The 19,967-nt window shown below is 40.8% G+C and overlaps 1 protein-coding gene across 4 annotated transcripts in view; it reads right to left on the bottom strand.

The window, feature by feature from the left end:
• BACH1 (BTB domain and CNC homolog 1) overlaps positions 1-12,750 on the bottom strand; it is a 49,781-nt gene extending 37,031 nt beyond the window's left edge. The window contains exons 1-3 of one of the 4 annotated variants that reach the window (XM_054047841.1): positions 12,667-12,735; positions 11,261-11,502; positions 8,011-8,070 (exon numbers count right to left, since the gene is read on the bottom strand). The gene's annotated coding sequence lies outside the window, so the exon portion shown is untranslated. Of the gene's footprint in view, positions 1-8,010; positions 8,071-11,260; positions 11,503-12,116; positions 12,496-12,666 lie in introns of those variants that run through there. The other 3 variants (XM_054047837.1, XM_054047850.1, XM_054047859.1) reach the window with 3 other exon arrangements.
• Between the last annotated feature and the right edge of the window lie 7,217 nt (positions 12,751-19,967).

The raw sequence follows: 19,967 nt of genomic DNA, 5'->3' as shown, positions 1-19,967 counted from the left end.
CTAGGTTTATTTTGGTGGATGGAAATACAGGGGGAAAAGTTTCAGTAGATTAATGCTTTGAATTCTGTTCATCAGTGTGGTTTGCTGCACAACTAATAAAGAACTCAAAACACAATGCCACCTCTGAGTTTAAGAAAACAATATCTCTCTAATCCCCAAATAAAACTTTCCATTTGAATAAACAGCTTACTGTTATAGACAGAACTATTAGCCTATATTTACATTTAATAACGGTGCCACACCATTTGCAGTGCATACCCTCAATTTCATCCTTTTCTCCTATTTTTGTTTCTTTGAAACTTTAAAATACTTTGTGTTCTGAAACATATTCTGATACAGATTTTTGTTTTCTTTCCATTTTAGTGTGCCAAATCTTTAAACAAACAGCTTGAAATGAGTACGTGGTCGGCGTGAGATTCATCAGTATGTTCAGATGCGCACGCACTTTGGCGCTTGCGTGAGTGCCTGTTTGTTTATTGTGTGTATCTTCTAGACTAATACATAGCCTTACTTCAACAGGCAGCTTTGCATATAAACACAGATTAATGTATTATCATAATACATAGGAAAATACAATGTTACATGAGATACTAATAAAACTAGTTTTTTTTTTTAATATATTTGAATGATACAAACGTAAGGTAAAAATTGGAAAAAACTGAATACGTTTTCTAAAATCCAGGAATTTTTCAGTAAAAATAGGTTTAAACTGAAAAATGAAGGGGCTTAGAAATATATAATTTAATTAATGTAATGTAATTTAAGTTAATCATTAAATTCCATCCTACCTGAGGAGTCATGCCATACAAAAATGTATACGGCATTAAGTGTGCACTAACTCTGCCTGCTTCACCAAATGTAACCAAGAATAAGACAACATATACACCAGAAATCTCAACCAAGGTTTTTCTTTATATGAATTCATTCCAAGATCTATCTAGTCCAGTTAAAATATCCACTCCTTCATACTAGAGAGGACCAAAAAGAATATTACGCATACGCAGATAAGGATAGTCTCCACCCTATGATCAAAATGCATACAAGATGATTTCAAATCTCTCCCCCACTTATATGTTTAAAGTCAGCAGTGAGCTGCCAGCACTGCTTCTATCACGGTGTTTAAGTTTGGTTCCTTCAGTTCACATTAGTTTGTTTAAACAATTCAGGTGCTTTCAAATCAAAGTTTTAAATCAGCACTTTTAATCTAACTGATTTTTTAATTTGTCACTTAGTTCTTATTTCCATTTTTTAATTATTTTTAAGCATGAAATCCAGATTTTGAAGTGTTTTAGATGCATAAAACACAGGAAACCGCACCTGGTTTTTCAAAGTTTTCAGGAAAGGACAGTTTCTTTTCTTTTTAAAATTGCTCTCATTAGTGAAATGCATCTTCCTTGTCAAGTCTAAATAATGGCATATAAGAAAACAAAAGGAAAAGAAAGTACAAGACCACAAATGCTCATGGAAAAAAATTATGTCAAAAACAGGAAAAAGATTAAACACAATATACAGAAAAAGCATAGTTTAGAGAACTAAAGACAAAGGTCAAAATGATGGCTATCTTATTGTGGTTTTTCAACTGAGAAATTAGGGTGCTTCCCCCAGCACAGGCTTTAAATATTTGTCTAATAAGTCATCTATTCTTCCCTTATGTTGGGGCTCAAACACATGATTAGAGACTATATAGCTGAACTACCATGTCCTTGTGGCTGTACATGCACCTGCACACCCACCATATTCTCTGTCATATGCTAGACCCAAAGATGGCAGTTTTCAGAAGAGATGTTAGGATAATATTTTGTTTTAGTATCCAAGGGTATTTAAGAATTGCCCTTCCTTGAAAAGGGATCATCTGGGGAGCATAACCAGCTCCACAGTAGACTTTTAAAAGGTAATGAGTCAACAGGCATTAGTGCACATATAAGTTGCTAGGTTTAGTCTACTTTAGGGAAAACAAAGAAAAGCTTTTTTTATTTTGATGTTTATGGTGTATCTGTCTCTTAAGAGAAGTATATGGGGCTATTAAGTTTTTCTACTTAGTGACAGTCTTAGACATGTCCCCCCCAACAATCCATAAGTGAGCAAGCAAAGCATAAACAGTAGCCAAATAGAATGGTCAGTGCTGACAGTTTATTTCATTATTTCACAAGTGAACTTTTAAAGTCTAAATCACATTGTCCCTTCAAAGGATAAAAAGCTAGCAGCTTATTTTAAAACTAATACTTGAGTAAGAAACACTATAAATTAGACAGCTGATAACTTGTAAGAGAACCTCAAATATCAGCATATTACTGAAAAATTAACACATAGGGCAGGTCTTCACTACCTGCCGGATCGGCGGGTAGGGAATCGATCTATCGGGGATCGATTTATCGCATCTCAGATAAACCGATCCCTGAATGCACTCCCCGTCGACTCCGGAACTCCAGCTCACGAGAGGCGGAAGCGGAGTCGATGGGGAAGCGGCAGCAGTCGACTCGCCGCCGTCCTCACGGCCAGGTAAGTCAACCTAAGATACGCGTAGCTGAAGTCGGCGTATCTTAGGTTGACCTCCCCAGTGTAGACTAGGGCATAGTCAATTAAAATAATTTATACCAGATTAAATGGTCAAATGAACCAGATAAGAAGAAACAGAGTATGCAAGCTATTCCCTTGCGACACTGTTACAGTTAGGTCAGCAAGAAATTTCCCTATGAGATAAACAGGCCCTTCCCCTCCGCAAAAATAAAAAGAAACAGATGCTGTGTGAGAACTCACTACTAAATTAATATGAAACTTCTATCATGTCCCAGTTATAAAATGAAACACTGTCTTCAGTGCTATAACAGTGTCAAGGCCCTTGGGCCAGAAATTTTACATAACTTTAAAGTTGTACATTCTTTTGGGAAATATGGTCCTATGTACACACTTTATTTCACCACCCCAGCATATTTTGATACTCCACTACAAGTGATATTTTTGGTTCCTTTAAGTGCAATTCTACTCTGAAAAGTGACAAAACGTTAATCTGTGTTCCACGTTTTCTTTCATGGATTTCCAGATCAAAATATTTAGCTTACAAGTAAAAATAGTTTTCCATCTTAACCACCAGCCTTACAAGCTTATCTTGTATTCTCAAAGTTCAGCTTGGTTGTTTATTTCTTGTTCAACACCACCAGTATAAAGATTCTGCAGAGCAAATTATATCTCAGTGACATCTGTGTAATCCCAATGCCTTCAGTGGATCTCTACAAGTGTAACTTGAACTCAGTAAACATCTCGATAAGGATACACAAGAACGCACACTATTTTAACGGTATTGGCACTGCATAGCTAACATAAGTAAAAAGCAACACAAAATAATTTCTCTAAAGTAAACAGATATTGCCAAATACACACAATGGAAAGATTTGAGTAAGGAAGTGGATAAAAACAAAAACACCACAGCAGCAGCCACCTCAAGTCACTTTTCAGGTTAGAAAAAGCTTATGAGATCTATAGAAGAATTGTGTGTTTCTGGTGTTATTCTTATTAAAACAAATAGTTCATCAGTTTAAAGTTTTACACATCTGTGTTGTTATAATTGTATTGCATTGGAATGTTTTAAATAAAGTTACATTTTAAGATCAGGATAGGTTAGTGGTAATAGAGAGCAAAAGTTACTGGTACCTGCAATTCTTGTTGTTTTAAAAAAAAAAAAAAAGTATATACATACATACATATATACACACACACACCCCCCCACTGGAGTCCTAGGCCAAGTCTACATTAGAAGTGCTTTGCCAATATAGCTCCTAATGTAGACACAATGCACCAGCAAAAGTGCATTTTTGCAGATATAGCTTATTCCAGCCACTCCTTCCCACCCAGCCCCACCAAGTGAAATAAATTATTCTGGTAAACATATTTTTGACCCCCCTAGGCACTGGTAGGTTTGTCTCACATGCAGAGCAAGATTAAATACCAAAAAAGACTTTACATTCCATGGCCAATTCCTTGATGAATGGAAGATGAAAGTGTTCCCCAAAGCAGATTAAAAGCACGCATGGGGGGGAGGGCAGGGGAGGGGGCGGAATAGCTCAGTGGTTTGAGCATTGGCCTGCTAAACCCAGGGTTGTGAGTTCAATCCTTGAGGGGGCCACTTGGGAGTCTGGGGCAAAATCAGTACTTGGTCCTGCTAGTGAAGGCAGGAGGATGGACTTGATGACCTTTCAAGGTCCCTTCCAGTTCTAGGAGACAGGATATCTCCTATAATAAAAAAAAAAAAAAAAAAAAAGAATACATTTATCAGGATAACTCAAAAATCTCCCAGATTCTGAAAGAAGATGGGTAACAAATGAGAGTTCAGCAACATCTCACAGTACACAGGTAAGTCATTTCCTTTTCTTTAAAACTATTGTGTGATCATTTCTTATTCTTGAATAGGTTTTATTTGTTTTTTTGTTTGTTTTTGTTTTTTTTAACAAATGTGTCAGCACTGTGAAAGACAGTAACAGTAGTGCATAGATTATATATGGGACATACACACACACAGCTAAGGAACAGACTCCGCAACACACACAACCTAAATACAGATTTTCCTCTTAATGGTGAAATAAGGTTTTATAAATGTAGAGAAAGATTACCACATGACTGCTGCAAGACTCCTGTACTGAAACAGATTTAAGGCTAGCAGTTGTACTGTATGCAAGAATGGACTGAGTGCTGTAAAGACATGCAAGTCACAGGCCTGCCAAGTTATAATTATGAGAAATCAGACCATAACTGAGACATGGCTGTTCAGGTCATAGTTATGTCTCTTTAATTTATATAAATAAAAAACTTGGGTGGACTTCCTGAGGGGCTTTGTCTAGATAAAAACATAAGGATCTTTTGTCATTGAATTTATGGGATGTGGACATGAGTAAAGGAAAAACGGTGCCATGACTAGCTCATTTAAAGTCTATCACCACCTCTGTAATTCATGTATTACATTGATTGCACCACTTTAAGGCTTGTGCCAATTTCTGCAGGTATATGTTTCACACTGAGTGATATCATTGGAACTAAGAAAAGAAACGTCCATGTAAGTAACTTGGGCTCAAAGATATGATGTGGTTCAAAAGGAGCTTTCATCAGCACCACATTAACATCCTGTGCCAAAGAGGATGTAAATTTTATGGTAGGGGGCAAATACATCCATCTGAACCTGATAAGAAGGTGCAGAGAAACTACCTTACCATATTCATTATAGGGCAAGATAACTAGTAAATGAGTATAAAGCAAGTAGTCTCAAAGCAAGCCTCAAACAAATACAAGAGTCCAGCAGTATTCTGTATGAGGTATTTTAAAGGATCTCTGACAGTCTTTTCATAGCAAAAAACCCTTTCTACATCAAGTCTTCCTAGCAGAGCATCCCAAGAAATCAGAACTTGAGACACCATGATTCAGTTTTCTCATGAGTCAGAGAAATATACTGGATTAGAATAGAAAAAGTGGCATCATAGTGATATGATCAGACTCATTCTGATCATCTTTTTAAAAACAAAAAGAACCTGAGCCTTGCATACTCTGCAACAGCTGAATTTACTATTAAATACATTTCTCAGTAAAGAGTTGTGCCTCAGAAAAAAATTTCTAGCCCTTATGGCAGCAAAGAAAACCCTGAAAGTGTTAGCCTGTACAAACCGGTGCAATACTAGAGTCTACAGACAACCTGAAACACAATAGGCAAGAGGTATGAATGATACATGTATCTCAATGATGTAAGTTTGAAACCTAAAAAAAGACAGTTTAAATGTCACCGCTGTTCACTATTTCACTGCTGGTCATTTTAATAGAAACATCCAACAAGTGTGCTTACCCCACAATCCTTAACTGCCTCCCACACCTCCAAACTGCCCTCTACTCAACTGCCAGCACCTCCAGCTTCTCCATTTGTGTTGTCCATACAAAAAGCTTTGACACACCAAACACCGGAAATATGGAGAAATCATAAGATCAATTTCACATACTACCATAATAGACATGAGATACTCTATTGGTTGCATTATTTCATTTACTTAAATATTAAAAACCTACTTTTTATAGTTTAAATGAAGCAGTTGCAAAATTTCCCATGTACTGCACCAGTGTTTCAGAACACTGGAATCTTGCCATAGAATTTAGGTCTAGGTTGCCAAGTAGTCTGAGGCCTCAACTGATACCAACTCCAACAGACCACATTTGTCTTTACTAGTATAGGTTTAGTATGATAGCTGTACACATATTTCATCAAATTTCATAGCTCTAAGCAGGACACTTGCTATCTTCATAGGAACTAGCAGGGAAAGCACATGCAAGCTTCCTTCACCAATGTACCGAGAAGGTTCAACTTGCCAGAACAATGTTTTCTTGGCACCCAGGGCAGCTTTTTGTTTAGCCAGATGGTAAACAAATACACTTCTGAGGTCCCCAAATGGAGGAAGATCTGATCCACCATTCTCAGAACCAGTTACAGATGTGTTTTCCACTAGTCAGCCAACTCTGTGAGTATGTTTTCCTTTACTTCTAAATCTGGGGCCATCAGACATTTCCCCCTCAAGACACTCCCCACCCTCCGACCTGCAGAACTTTCCAACACAACAAGCATGACTCTGTTTCTTCTGTAGAACATGGTGACAATTATCCATTTCAATTAGTACCACATTTGGGATATTAATCCTTTGTGATAAGTAGGATTAGTCTCACTTTCTGAACACTTATGTGCAGTTAACCTCTTCAAGAACTCCACATGAACTGCATAACTAAGACAGAATGACTCTCTAGTAACTAGTATCAGAGGGGTAGCCATGTTAGTCTGGATCTGTAAATGTGCATGTCGGATGCATCCGACGAAGTGGGCATTCACCCACGAAGGCTTATGCTCCAATACATCTGTTAGTCTTAAAGGTGCCACAGGACTCTCTGTTGCTCTCTAGTAACTGCAATCTGATCTGATTTAGAGGTCTTGACGCAGTTTCAGTTGTCCACTGTGCCACAAAGACAGTGAGGCTGTCATTTATCACTTGGATAGACAGAGTGTGGGACTTGTAGCCATTAGTAGCTACTAATACAGACAAAGGTGGCCTGCATCACTCTGCATGTAACTAATGTTTGTACCTTGACAAAGTTTTAAGTTCTTAAACACTTAAAGGACAATGTGATCATCAGAAAGGGCAATAGATTGGGAGACAAGAAATCTGGGTTCCATTCTTGACTCAGACATTGAGCTGCTATTCAACCTTAAGAAAGTCACTATACTTCCCTCCATTTCCTCATCTGCAAAATAGGGATGATACTTATACTTTTTTTTTTTTTTAAGAAAAGGCTTTGAAATCTATAGATGAAAAGAACTAAGGTATTTACTACCATTAAGACAGCCAGTGTGGCTACTTGGCAGTTCAACAAGAAGTGAGCAATAGATTTTAAATAACAGTTTTATATCTATGTCCCTTCCCCCAACTCTCTCTCCTTTTATGGATACAGAGTTATGTTTCAGATGAATGCTTGCAGTAGTTACGAGTTGCTGATTCATGATGTTATGCTGACAAGGCATGAACAAGCATTCTATCTGTTTTTGTTCATCTTTACTTTGAAAACATTTTTAAAGGAACCAGGATGATTTTTAAAGAAAAAAATTGAGTATTAATTTGCTTTATTTCCCAATATAAAGCAAAAGAAGCAGTTACCTCATTTATAAATTAAGAACAAAATTGTATTCTTTGAGTCACTAGTCAAAGCATCTGGCACAACACTAACATTGTACTTTAATTACAGAAGTTACATAAATTATATAATTAAGAGCTTATTAGGTCATCTAGTATGTCCCTATGCCGACCCATGATTATCATCACAGTATTAGAGCTTTGCTGAATCGAAATTAATTTTTTTTTTCGTCTTAAAAATCCATGAGATTCTGAAAACAGACTTAGAATTGTTTCAATTTGCCTTCTGTTTTGTTTTGTTTTTTTAAAGCTTTTAGGATTCACGTTGTCCAGGTTTTCTTAGAAGTTATGTGAGCTAAGAATTTACCTTTTCAAAAAATGAAAGCCGCGATTCCCATGCAGTGGGGTAAGGCTCTGGAAGCTGGAGCTTTAAGAAAACACACTAAAATCAGGCAAGTTTTCAACAATGAATAATGCAGTTCACACATTATTTCCCCAAAGAAGCTATACTAAAGTAGAATATTCTAAAGTTAGAAACCGTTTCCATTACTAAACCTAATTCTTCCTTATCTTAGAGCATGTTTGACTCACTTGTTACCCAACATTAACTGTTTGGGTCAGGGTCAGTAACAGCTTTATTAAGCTTTTCTGGGTAGTAGTTTCAATTTTAAATGTTTTTAAGGTTGGGCATGGGATTTAGAAGTCCCCATTCCTATATTCCATCCCCCACAAATTCTCACCCCAATAATATTCAAAAGAAATTCTTGTGAAAAACAGCGCAATTATAGAGATACCTATTGTGGGCATAGCTCACATTTCAAGAAGAACTTAAAAGCACTGCAACAGTTTGACTTTCTAAAAGAGAACTGGGATGGATCACAATAAATTGATTTAGGGTAAGAGTGAAATTTTTGTAACATGATTTATGTTAAATCCATGAAGCAGGCCACATGGTCATAAGGTTGGGTCTTCTAAACCTCTACCTATCTTCAGACACCATTACTTTACACTCACAAAGAAGTGTCTCACATTTGAGACAAGTTCAAGAATAAAAATTCACATTTATGAACACTCCCAGGGCTAGAGAAAAAAAATATTCTTAAATAATGAACCAGAAAACTTCCATAAAAAGTTAACAGTTTACTGTCAGCTCCTGGCTTTATTTAAAAGGTAAAATCCTTCACCTTTGCCCTTATGACTTAGAAGCTATGCAAACTCATTCCCTCCTAAAAATGTGAATTGTTTCATATATTTTAGATTTTAATTGTTTCATTTCTTAATTCTTTAACATTGTTTAAGTATGGAAAATGACATGCAATGGCTTTAAACACAGCCCTAAGGATTTTGTTAGTTGATTAGTACTGGGTAAGCTGTTTGAATACATACACAGGTGTATAAAACACATGTATAATAAAACAGGGAACTAACTTTGCAGAATTCTTATATATTAATTACTAATCTGAGAAAAATCCTTCATGATGACTCTTGGCTCTAACAGAAGCAGTTACATTTGAGAAACAATTTTAAAATACTTGATCTAAAAATCTAACCCTGTTCACTTTTATATTCAGTTGAAAAAGCTTTTCAAATAAACATTTGCAAAACTGAAATAAGTTTTCAGAAAGTAGACTGATTAAAAAACTCAGGAGATCTGGCTTCAATTTGCAGCTTAGTCACCCAGACTCCATGTACGACCTCAGGCAAGTCAGTCTCTCTGTACCTCAGTCTCCACATAGAAAATATGGATGAAACTTTCCTACCTCATATGAGGCTTGTGAGGAAGAGAGTCATTAATGTTTGAAAAGCTCTCAGATATTGTGACCTATGTACCTACCATAGGTAAATACACATCAACTGATATACCATCCAAGATCTGCTCATAAAGAAACAACCCCATGGAAAAGGAAAACAAGTCTGGTTTTCAATTGTGTTGTCTTAACATGACTGAAAAGACCTCAACGCTCAACAAGATGCAGACTAACATCTGAAGACATGTTAGCAGGCCACGTGACAGCCTAGCTTCCCATAGGGTATGTCTTCATAGCGGAGATAACTTGAATGATCTGTGCTAAAGTTACTCATGGCAAGTTGGATGTGTATTCCATAGCAAAAGGGGTATTGTTAACTCATGTCAGCTAACACAAGGTAAAATCCTAGTGAAAACAAAGCAATTTGTAGTAGTCACACAAGTTAGCTAGTTGAAGTAAACCCTAGGTTCTCCCATTGGAACCTTGACCTGCTAACTCATGTGAAAACTAAAAACTACCTTGTATTACCGAATGCGAGTTCAGAACAAGCCGTTTCTTGGTGAAGATGAGGCCTTAGCCTAGATGGAGTGAGAGTGGCCACAATGTAAAACAATATTAGAGTTGTATCCACACTGGCTGTGCACTCATTTGTGTGTGGAACTAGATTTCTGGGGGCACATCCCATGGTTCTCTATTAATTCTTTCTTGTTGGTATTTTCTGGGCACAGGGTGGGAGATGAGGAAGGCACTGGAGGATTAGCAGCACTTCAGTGGTGTTAACACAGTTTGCATCCACCCTACAAAGTAACAGCTGACAAGTTGTCATCATTCAAAGTTTTAGCCTATTCTCTCCTCCTCAACCAATCAACTCAAGTTAAAAGCACCACAGCAGCTGAGTTAAGGGTAATCACGTGTGGCCAAGACCTGCAGTAACTCTGCAGCAAATACAGGCTCAAAAAGAGATTCTTTCCACAATCACAACAGCTACAGATTTAAAAAAAAAAAAAAAAAAAAAAACCAACCAACCAATAAAATTAAATTCTGGAAAACAACTAAGAGGCCTGTCCATACACACTCCTAGGTAGCATGCCCCACACACTGGGAAAAATTGGTGCAGGATATACCAAAAAGTGTGCGTGGGACTCATGTGAACATAAATTTCCTGAATTTACGTAACAGGAAAGAAGAATTCTGCCTATTTGATCTATGTTTCTGCAGATTATAATTTCACTAATTTTGGAATAAGATTACTTGAGACTCGATCCTATCACTCATGTATGAAAACACCCCTTTCACACCCACAATGGTGGTGTCATGTTAGACTGGGCTATAAAATATGAGGACAGGTTTTACATTGGGTGATTCCAACAGCAGCAAATGATAAGGGCAACAATCTAACACATGCTGACCCCAATAGTCACAAGCAACTTCTGATACTTTATACTAAAACCAAATTAACGTAGCCTAAAAATCCCCATTATGAAGTGCTTGAAACTGTTTAGCATCAAACAATGTAATAACTAGGTCCCCAATCTTGCAAACTCTTGTACACATGAATAGTCCAAATTACTTACATACACAACTGTTTACAGGATTGGAGCCTAGAAATTTAAATACACACAGTTTAAAACAATATTAAGATTGACAAACCCACAAAAGCATGAACATTTATATTGAATTAAGTGTGCTAAAGGAATTTCAGATCCATGCTTGTTTTTGACTATGGGAATGATTTTGAACAGACAACTACAGCATTACTTCAGAGTTCAGGGGAGCATAATCACTCTTAGGGTATGCATACGCTGCAAAGAAATCTATTGCGCTGAGTTACAGTGCCTGGGTCAATTGACTCCAGCTGATGGGGCTCACCTTGCAGGGCTAAAAATAGTAATGTGGGTGTTCCTGCTGGGGCTGGAGCCTGGACTCTGAGACCTGTGCCTTCACTGCATTTTTCTTTGCAGAGAGTTGTGTAAGCATAACTTGAGGTTGTCCCCCAGCACGGACTATAACTTTCCCCTATAACACTACCACCATGCTCTTACTTTTCATCCACAGATCTCAAATGTGTGTCTCAAACTATTTTCTCTTTCATCCTGTAATATGTTTTGGAACTAATTTCAACAGAAGAAAAAATGACAAAGTAAGACTCTAGCACTTAGAAAGTTGCAGTGCTGTATGAATTTGAAATTACTACAATATTATGGTGCTAAAAATGCCAATACATGTCCTCTAAATGCTAATTTAACAGTGAAATTGGTGATGATTCCTCCATAATTCTCATTTTCAATTTTCTTTTACATTGCCCTTCACATGCTAGGCATCTCACAGTACAGATAAAATGTACATTTTCCCAGGAAAGTCTAAAATTAATCCTCCTGGGCTACTATAACTGATGCCAGATACTGTAATGTTCAGATTTAGGATTTGTATAGGATATTTTATCATCAAAACCAAATAGTTAATCCCAAATTAGTAACATTAAGGGGCTCCTTTGTTTTAAAGAGGACGGAGATTTTCCAGTGTTTGGGGGCGTATGATGTGCCTGGAGCACACAGGCCTGTGGACATGCAGAAGGGAAAAGATGAATAATTAGATGCCAGATTCTGCAGGAGCAAGCGGCGTGCTGACCGCGCCAAAGCCAGCTGTTGTTATCTGCCAGAGTTCAATGGAAAAACCTGAGGACACAAAGCCATGCGGGCGGGGAGAGGGGACAGCTTCTATTTACCTTTCCCTACACGGGCCCCGACGGCTGCGCAGAGCTGCTCATCCCGCCGAGCTAACAAGCAACAGCTCAGCGCTCGGCCCCGCACGGTTCCCCCCGGCTTAACTGTCCGGGGCAACCCCGGGCCGGGGCAGTCACGGGCCGAGCAGACCAGCGCTGGGGCAGCTGTCCCGGCGCATTGGCCGTAGCTCTGCCCGGGTACCAGGGGAAGACACGGCCCCTCCCGCCTCCGCTCTGCCCACCGAGCTCCCCTCCAGCCGCGGCGCACGGACGGGGCACCCCGCAGCCCCAGCGAGGAGGGGCGCGGCTTGTGCCCCCGGGCGGGCAGGAGAAGCGGGCTGGGGCTTGACCTGGGGTCCCCTAGCGACAGCGCGTGCTCCCGCCTCCCCCGCCCCGCGCGCGCGCGCGGGGGGCACCCAGCGAGTGGCCGGTGCCCAGGGCGAGAACGCCCACTGCCCCCACCCGCCGCCGCGCGGGACCCCGGCGCTCACTGCCCCTGCGCGAGCCCAGCCGCACCAACCCCGCCCCCCCCCCCGCGCCGCAGCTGGCTCACCCCAGCACCCCCCGGCTCGTCTGTCGCCGGCCCCGCAAGCACCGTCACCCTCGGCCAGCCGGAAAGGGGCTTCCTCCCCAGTCCCAGCCCTGAGTCCCTGGCTCGGCTGCCCTAACCCGCGGCGATAAGAATCAGGTGACTCGCAACAACACTACCCAGCTTTCCTCCTCCACCCCCCACTCGCCGCCCGCTGATTGGACACAGCGGTCCCGGTTGACGCTCTTACGCCTACGTCGACTCCAGCGCGCGCGTGCGCGCCTAGAGCAACACCGTAGCCTTCCTTCAGCTCCGGGGCGGTTAGAGACTGGCCCCCGGGAGGCGCGAGCGTGGCCGTTGGGCTTTGGAACGTTCTGCTTCCCGGCCCCCCAGGATCGGGGCACGGTGGGGGAACAGAGTGCCCTGGGGGAGGGGAGGCTGCTGTCTCAGGGGAGAGTTAAACCCAGGGTTCAGCGCCACACGCCACTCTCCTCAGCCAAGGCCTCATGGCCCTCTGTGCCCATCACCTGGAGAGCTGGCACAGCCCCCTGCTTACCCACGTGTGGACCCCCACCCAAGAGCATGGGGTTGCCAGTACCACCTGCCCTGATTGCTCAGTACACGTTGCCAGTTGGCCAGTTTTGTGGGCTGGTTCATTCCAGGATTGCTGTACCTCAGAGGGGGCAGGGTGGCACCAAGCGGAGGGCAACGATTCCATGGCATGGCAACTTTTGAAATTTGGTTTCATTCCACATTGGAGCAGACAAAAGCCCCCCAAACCTTTCAGTGTTTTTGAGGAAATAAAATTGTGATGAAATCATAGAAATGTAGGGTTGGAAGCGAGCTTGGGAGGTCTCCAACTCCAGCCCCCTGCACTGAGGCAGGAGCAAGTAAATCTAGACCCTCCTTGACAGGTGATGATCCAACCTGTTCTTAAAAATCTCCAATGACTGGGTTTCCACAACTTCCCTTGGAAGCCTATTTCAGAGCCTAACTATTCTTATAATTAGAAAGTTTTTCCTAATATCTAACCTAAATATCCCTTGCTGCAGACTAAGCTCATCTTCAATGAACATGGAGAACAATTGATCATAATCCCCTTTATAACAGCCCTAAATATATCTGAAGATGATTAGATCCCTCCTCAGTCTTCTTTCTCTAGACTACGTGTCCAGTTCTTTTAACCCTGCCTCATAGGTTAGGTTTTCTAAACCTTTTAGCATTTTTGTTGCTCTCCTGGGGACTCTCCAATTTGTCCACATTTTTCCTTAAGCGTGGTGCCCAGAACTGAACACTACTCCAACTGAAGCCTCACTAGTGCTAAGTAGTGTGGGACAATTACTTCCTTTGCCTTACATACAACACTCCTGTTAATAGATCCCAGAATTATGTTAGCCTTTTTTGCAACTGCAACATATTGTTGACTCGTATTCAATTTATGATCCCTAGATTCTTTTCAGCAGTACTAGTTATTCTCTATTTTGCAGTTGTGTGTTTGATTTTTTTCCATCCTAAGTGAAGTACTTTGCACTTGTCTTTATTGAATTTAATCTTTTATTCTGACCAATTCTCCAATTTGTCAATGTTACTTTGAATTCTAATCCTGTCTGCCAAAGCGGTTGCAACCCACCCAGCTAGGTGTCCTCTGCAACTTTTATAAGCATATTCTCGACTCCATTATCAAAATCACTAATAAAAATATTGAATAGTACCAGACCCAGGACTGACCCTTCCGGTATCTCACTAGCTGTTGCCTCCCAGGTTGACAGCAGACCACTGATAATGACTCCTTGAGTACAGGCTTTCAACCAGTTGTGCACCCATTTTATAATAATTTCATTTAGACCATATTTCCCTAGTTTGCTCATGAGAATATCATATGAGACTGTGCCAAAAGCCTTACTAAATTAAGATATATCACATCTATTGCTTCCATGCAAGACACTAAACCAATAACCCAGCTAAAGATAGAAATTTAGGTTGGTTTGACAAATCCGTGCTGGCTATGCTTACAATCCTGTGTAATCTAGGTGCTTACAAATTGATTGTTTAATAATTTGCGCCTGTATCTTCCCAAATATCAAAGTTAGGCTGACTGGTCCCCAAGTCCTTCTTGTTCCCCTTTTTAAAGAGAGGTACTATTTTTGCCCTTCTCCTGTGCTCTGGGATCTGACCTGTCCTCCAGGTGTTCTCAAAGATAATTGTTAATGACTCCAAGATTGCTTCAGCCAGTTCCTTAAGTACCCCTAAAATGAATTTCATCAGGACTTGCCGACTTGAATACATCCACCTTATCTAACTATTCTTTAGATGTTCTTTCCTTATTTTGTCTTGCATTTCTTCCCCCTTGTTGTTAATATTAATTGTGTTAAGTATCTGGTCACCATTAACATTTTTAGTGAAAACTGAAGCAAAATAGGCATTAAGCACCTCGGCCTTTTTGATATCATCAGCTATTAGCATTCCTTCCCTGATAAGTAGAGAACATACACTTTTCTTTGTATCTCTCTTGCTCCTAATGTATTTAAATAACTTCTTCTTATTGCCCTTTATGTTTCTTGCTAGGTGTAATTCATTTTGTGCTATGGCCTTTCTGATTTTGTCCCTACATGCTTGTACTATTCTTTTGTACTGCTTAGCAATTTATCCATTTTTCCACAGTTTGTAGGATTCCTTTTTGATTTAAAAGAGCTCCTGCTAGAGCCATATTGACCTTTTCCTATTCTTATGTTTCCTTTGCATTAGGATAGTTTGTAGTTGTGCCTTTACTGTTGTCTCCCTGAGAAACTGCCAGGTCTCTCTAACTCCTTTATCTGTTAGATTTTTCTTCCCACGGGACCTTACATACCAGTTCTCTGAGTTTGTTAAAGTCTGCTTTTTTTAAGTCAATTGTCCTTATTCTGCTGTTCACATTCCTTCCTTTCCTTAGAATCATGAAAACTATCATTTCATGATCACTTTCACCCAAACTGCCTACCACCTCAAAATTTACAACCAATTCTTCTCTGTTGCTGAGATTCAAGTCTAAAATGACTTGTCCCCTGGTTACCGCCTCCACTTTCTAAAACAAAAAGTTGTCCCCAATACATTCCAAGAACTTATTGGAAAATTTGTGTTTTGCCATATTACTGTTCCAATAAATGTCTGCGTGGTTAAGAGTCCCCCATTACTACCAGGTCTCTTTTCAGATCGAAACCTGAGCTTTTCAATTAGGGAAGTGTGTGGGGATGTGTGGCAGAAGGTTTCATCCCAGATCACTCTGGGATTTGAACCTTTGTCTTTCTCCCTAGTGCCCTAACCCTAACATGAGCAAGCCAGTAAGAACTGTTTATACCAGAATTCCTCCATCAACATAGCTTCTGACTCTTGGGAGGGGCAAGGAGATTACTTACTGTACATGGATAGAAAAATCCCTTCTGTTGCTGTAGTAAGTGTCTACACTACAGTGCTTCAGCAATGTAGCTTTAGCTATGCTACTGTAGCACTTGTAGACATATCCTGAGTCTCCCCCTTGCTGCGCCTCCTTCTTTGAAACTCATATGTCTCTGTGCAACATTTTGCTGAAAATGTTCCAACCAGCTCTATTCAGAAGTCGTGATATTTAAATGGAATTGTTTTGATTTGCCTTAGTTTTTTTGAGCTGATAGGGTGCGCTTCTTCAAGCTTTTCTATGCCATCAGGAGGGCTAGAACCGTCCATTTTTATTTAATGAAAACTGAGATTCTCATATAATTGCATGACTCCAGGAGCTAAAATGTCAAATACTGCAAGAGTTTACCACACTTTTATCAGTCTTGGAGAAGGGTACAGTTGAGGCACACACGAGTGTCTAATTTCAGTACAAGTGGCTCTCTAGTCCATATATACCCATCAGAAGAACAGAGGGGAAGCCATCACCCTAGATATTAGTTCACGGTCTAAATCAGGGGTCAGCAACGTTTGGCACGCGGCTCACCAGGGTAAGCACCCTGGCAGGCCGGGCCAGATTTATTTACCTGCTGACGCGGCAGGTTCGGCCAATCGCGGCCCCGGGCCAATGGGGGCGGCAGGAAGCGGCGTGGCCCCGCCCCCTTTGGCCCGGGATGGCGAACCGCGGCCAGTGGGGGCCGCAATTGGCCGAACCTGCCACATCAGCAGGTAAATAAAACTGGCCCAGCCCGCCAGGGTGCTTACCCTGGCGAGCCGCGTGCCAAACGTTGCCGACCCCTGGTCTAAACAGAAGGCAAAACCACAACACGAATTTCTTCCACCTTGCTTTTAAACAGTTCATTCTAGTTGTAATGAGGTCAAAACTTATCCACCTCCTGTGGGTTGGTTTTATTCACAAAAGGAACTCAAAATGACACAAAATCCAGGCCAAGCCTTCTCTCCAGAACTTGCCTATTTCCAGATTTCCTTTCTGAAGACTTCTCAGCCCATACTGGGGAGAGGCAGAAGCTCCCTGTGAATGGGAGGGGTGAAGGGAGAGGAGAGGGAGTGATGGAAGGTACTGCGACTTGCTGGTGGGAGAACAGGGGAGACACCTGGCTCCAAGCTGGAAAGGTCAGTCCCAGGGATCCTGGCCTGCTCCCAGGCCCATTCCAATTTCTTTTGGGTCCTGTTCCCTGCTCCCTAGTTCAATCTTGGGGTTTGCAGTGGCTGCTCCATCCCCTCCAGCAACACATTCTAGAACAATTTTAGGGTTAAACACACCAGAACTTATGGGCTTATTGCAGAAATTATTAAGTTAGGTTCTTAGGTGTTATGCAGGAGGTCAGACTATTGGGTTGTAGGGGTCCCTGGTCCTTCTGGCCTTAAAGTCTATGTTGAGGTCTACACTAGAAACTTGCTAGTATAGTAATATTGGTTGATTGTGATTTTTTGTAACATTTCTATACCAGCAAAAGCCCTAGTGTAGATGCAGTTACACTGGTATAAAAGTGCTTTTGCCAGTATGATTTATTTTGCTCACCAAACTGCTATAAATTACCCCAGTACTTTTTTGCTGGTAGGAGCTGCATCTGCACTAGGAGGAAGTACCAGTATAGGTATATTTGCAAATTTGGTTAGTGTATACCTTGCCTGTGAATCTATGAACCAGGGATCAGATTTATGCTGTGCCTTACAGGTTGAGCCCACATGGAGAGTCAGGTAAAAAGTGGCTTAGTGTTTCCAAAGTCTGGCCTCAGCTAGAGGCGTCCCCAGCTCCCAAAACAACTTGGAGTAGCCCCAGGGTCTGCTGTGCAACCCAAAATAGCTGTTGAGCAGAATGCTCCCCGCCCTGATGTCATCTGCTGCCTCCTTGCAGCCAGGACTGTGCAAGAAAGTGATGTAGGGCCTCTGCAAACATTATGTTACACCGGAAATCCCTTTACAGGCTGCACTTCCCCCTTTATGCTCCTGGAGTAGTGTAAAGGGATTACAGCAGGGTACAAAATCTGGCCCCAGATTTATCACAGTGGGGGGAGGGATAGCTTAGTGGTTTGCACATTGGCCTGCTAAACCCAGGGTTGTGAGTTCAATCCTTGAGGGGACCATTTAGGGATCTGGGGCAAAAATCTGCCTGGGGATTGGCCCTGCTTTGAGCAGGGGATTGGACTGGATGACCTCCTGAGGTCCCTTCCAATCCTGATATTCTATCAAGTCATCAAGTTCTCCACACAAAATGATGGACAAGGTATCTTGCTTCCTGAACCTCAGTGAAAAATTAAAGATAGTAGTTATTAAAGACACAATGGCAAGTGTGTAAAGAAGCAGATTGCTGCAGGTCTCCCTTGTTAGCAATTAGAAACAAGACTCATTAATTTTGTTTTAATTTGTATTATAGGAATGCATTCATGGGGCATGAATGCACAGTTAAGACTAAATTACTGTAGCTTTCTTTCATTCTTGCTTTTTCAGGTGCTCATACCTTTTACAAATTGCTTTTACAGTGAAAGTTTCCATGCATAGTCTCAGCCTAACTATGAGTTTTTTGGGGAAGGTTTTTAGCAAAAATCCTGTCAGTCATTTTTAGTTATGCCAGTTGTGGGGGAAGTTCCCCTCATGTTCAGACTGGAATGAATGTACTTGCATAACTCAAAAATATCTGAAGCTAAACATTGAGGAAGGAAAAACTACTATATTTGAAGAAGTATTTTTTACTATTTTTGAAGTGTTTTTTTTTCATGCATGTTCTAACATTCTTTTTCTAAAGATACCATGTTAACTGGATTCCTACTCTTGCATCTTTCACTTGCAGTGCAAGCCCAGGCAGAAATCTCCAAGACTAAGAGGTTGTACAGCAGTGATCAGTACATTCAGACTCCGCCCAGTGGGCTAAGCAGCCCCTTGTGCACCAAAACATTTCCTTTTTCAAGTGAAGGAGCTCCTCAGCTGATGGCTACTCTTCAGTAGTCATTATACCAACTTAAATCTGAGAGAACCGAGGGAAAAGTCTCATGGAGTTCCTGATTTGTATCTATTCTTTTTCCCTAACTGGTCAGTTTAAATCCACAAATGTTGAAATAGGGGGAGCCTGTTATTCTGAGATTGCTTTTTTGGTTGTTTAGGGCAGAGTTAGGCCTCCCTTTGCCTTGGATCACTTCTCTATCTCTTGTTTTTGGTTTTGTAAAGTGTTTGATATTAATAGTCTTCTTGTTCTCTCTTTATTCAAACACTTACAGTTCTGTCCAAAATGGCATGTTGAAGCACTGGTTGCAGCTGTGCCTTACCACAGAGCACCCGTGTGTGTTCCAAATGGCATTTGTAGATGGCTCACTCCATGTACAGGGGCCCCATTTCTTCCAGAACTGGGAAGTTACACCATTAAATTTCAGAGTTGTACACATGCATGGAAGAAAAGCTTCAAGAAAACATTTGATTACTGTAAAACTCCAGCCACCCGTCAGCAGCTGTATCAAAGATAGACATTAACACTCTAAGCCAGATCCTCAGCTAGTGTAAGTTAGCGTCATTCCATTGTAACACTTGCTGTGGACCTGGCACACAAACTTTAAACATTCCCCCCAAAACAATGCTCCTTTCAGTTTGCTATGTTTGTAACATGAGCCAGTAGTTTTAAAACAACTTAATGGTTCTATACTCTTTAATATGAGTTAATATTTCTGAACAGCAATCATCTCTCTTGTAACTGACAATTTTGCAACACAAAATCAAGGTAAGATTAATATATGAAACATTCTTTATTATATTAGTTGTACAAAATAAAATTTGGTCAAGCAACATTTTCCCTTCCAAGATCCTACAGTATGCAGAAGTATATACTTGTAAGCTGCTCTTGTACAAAAAAACATTTTAAGCAACTGCTGTACTTCTGTAACTCTGCAGATAAGACAAGGAAAGAT

This window comes from Malaclemys terrapin, chromosome 1 (assembly GCF_027887155.1).
Source record: "Malaclemys terrapin pileata isolate rMalTer1 chromosome 1, rMalTer1.hap1, whole genome shotgun sequence".
Classification (NCBI taxonomy): Eukaryota; Metazoa; Chordata; order Testudines; family Emydidae; genus Malaclemys; species Malaclemys terrapin.
This window is presented reverse-complemented; position numbering and strand designations above follow the sequence as displayed.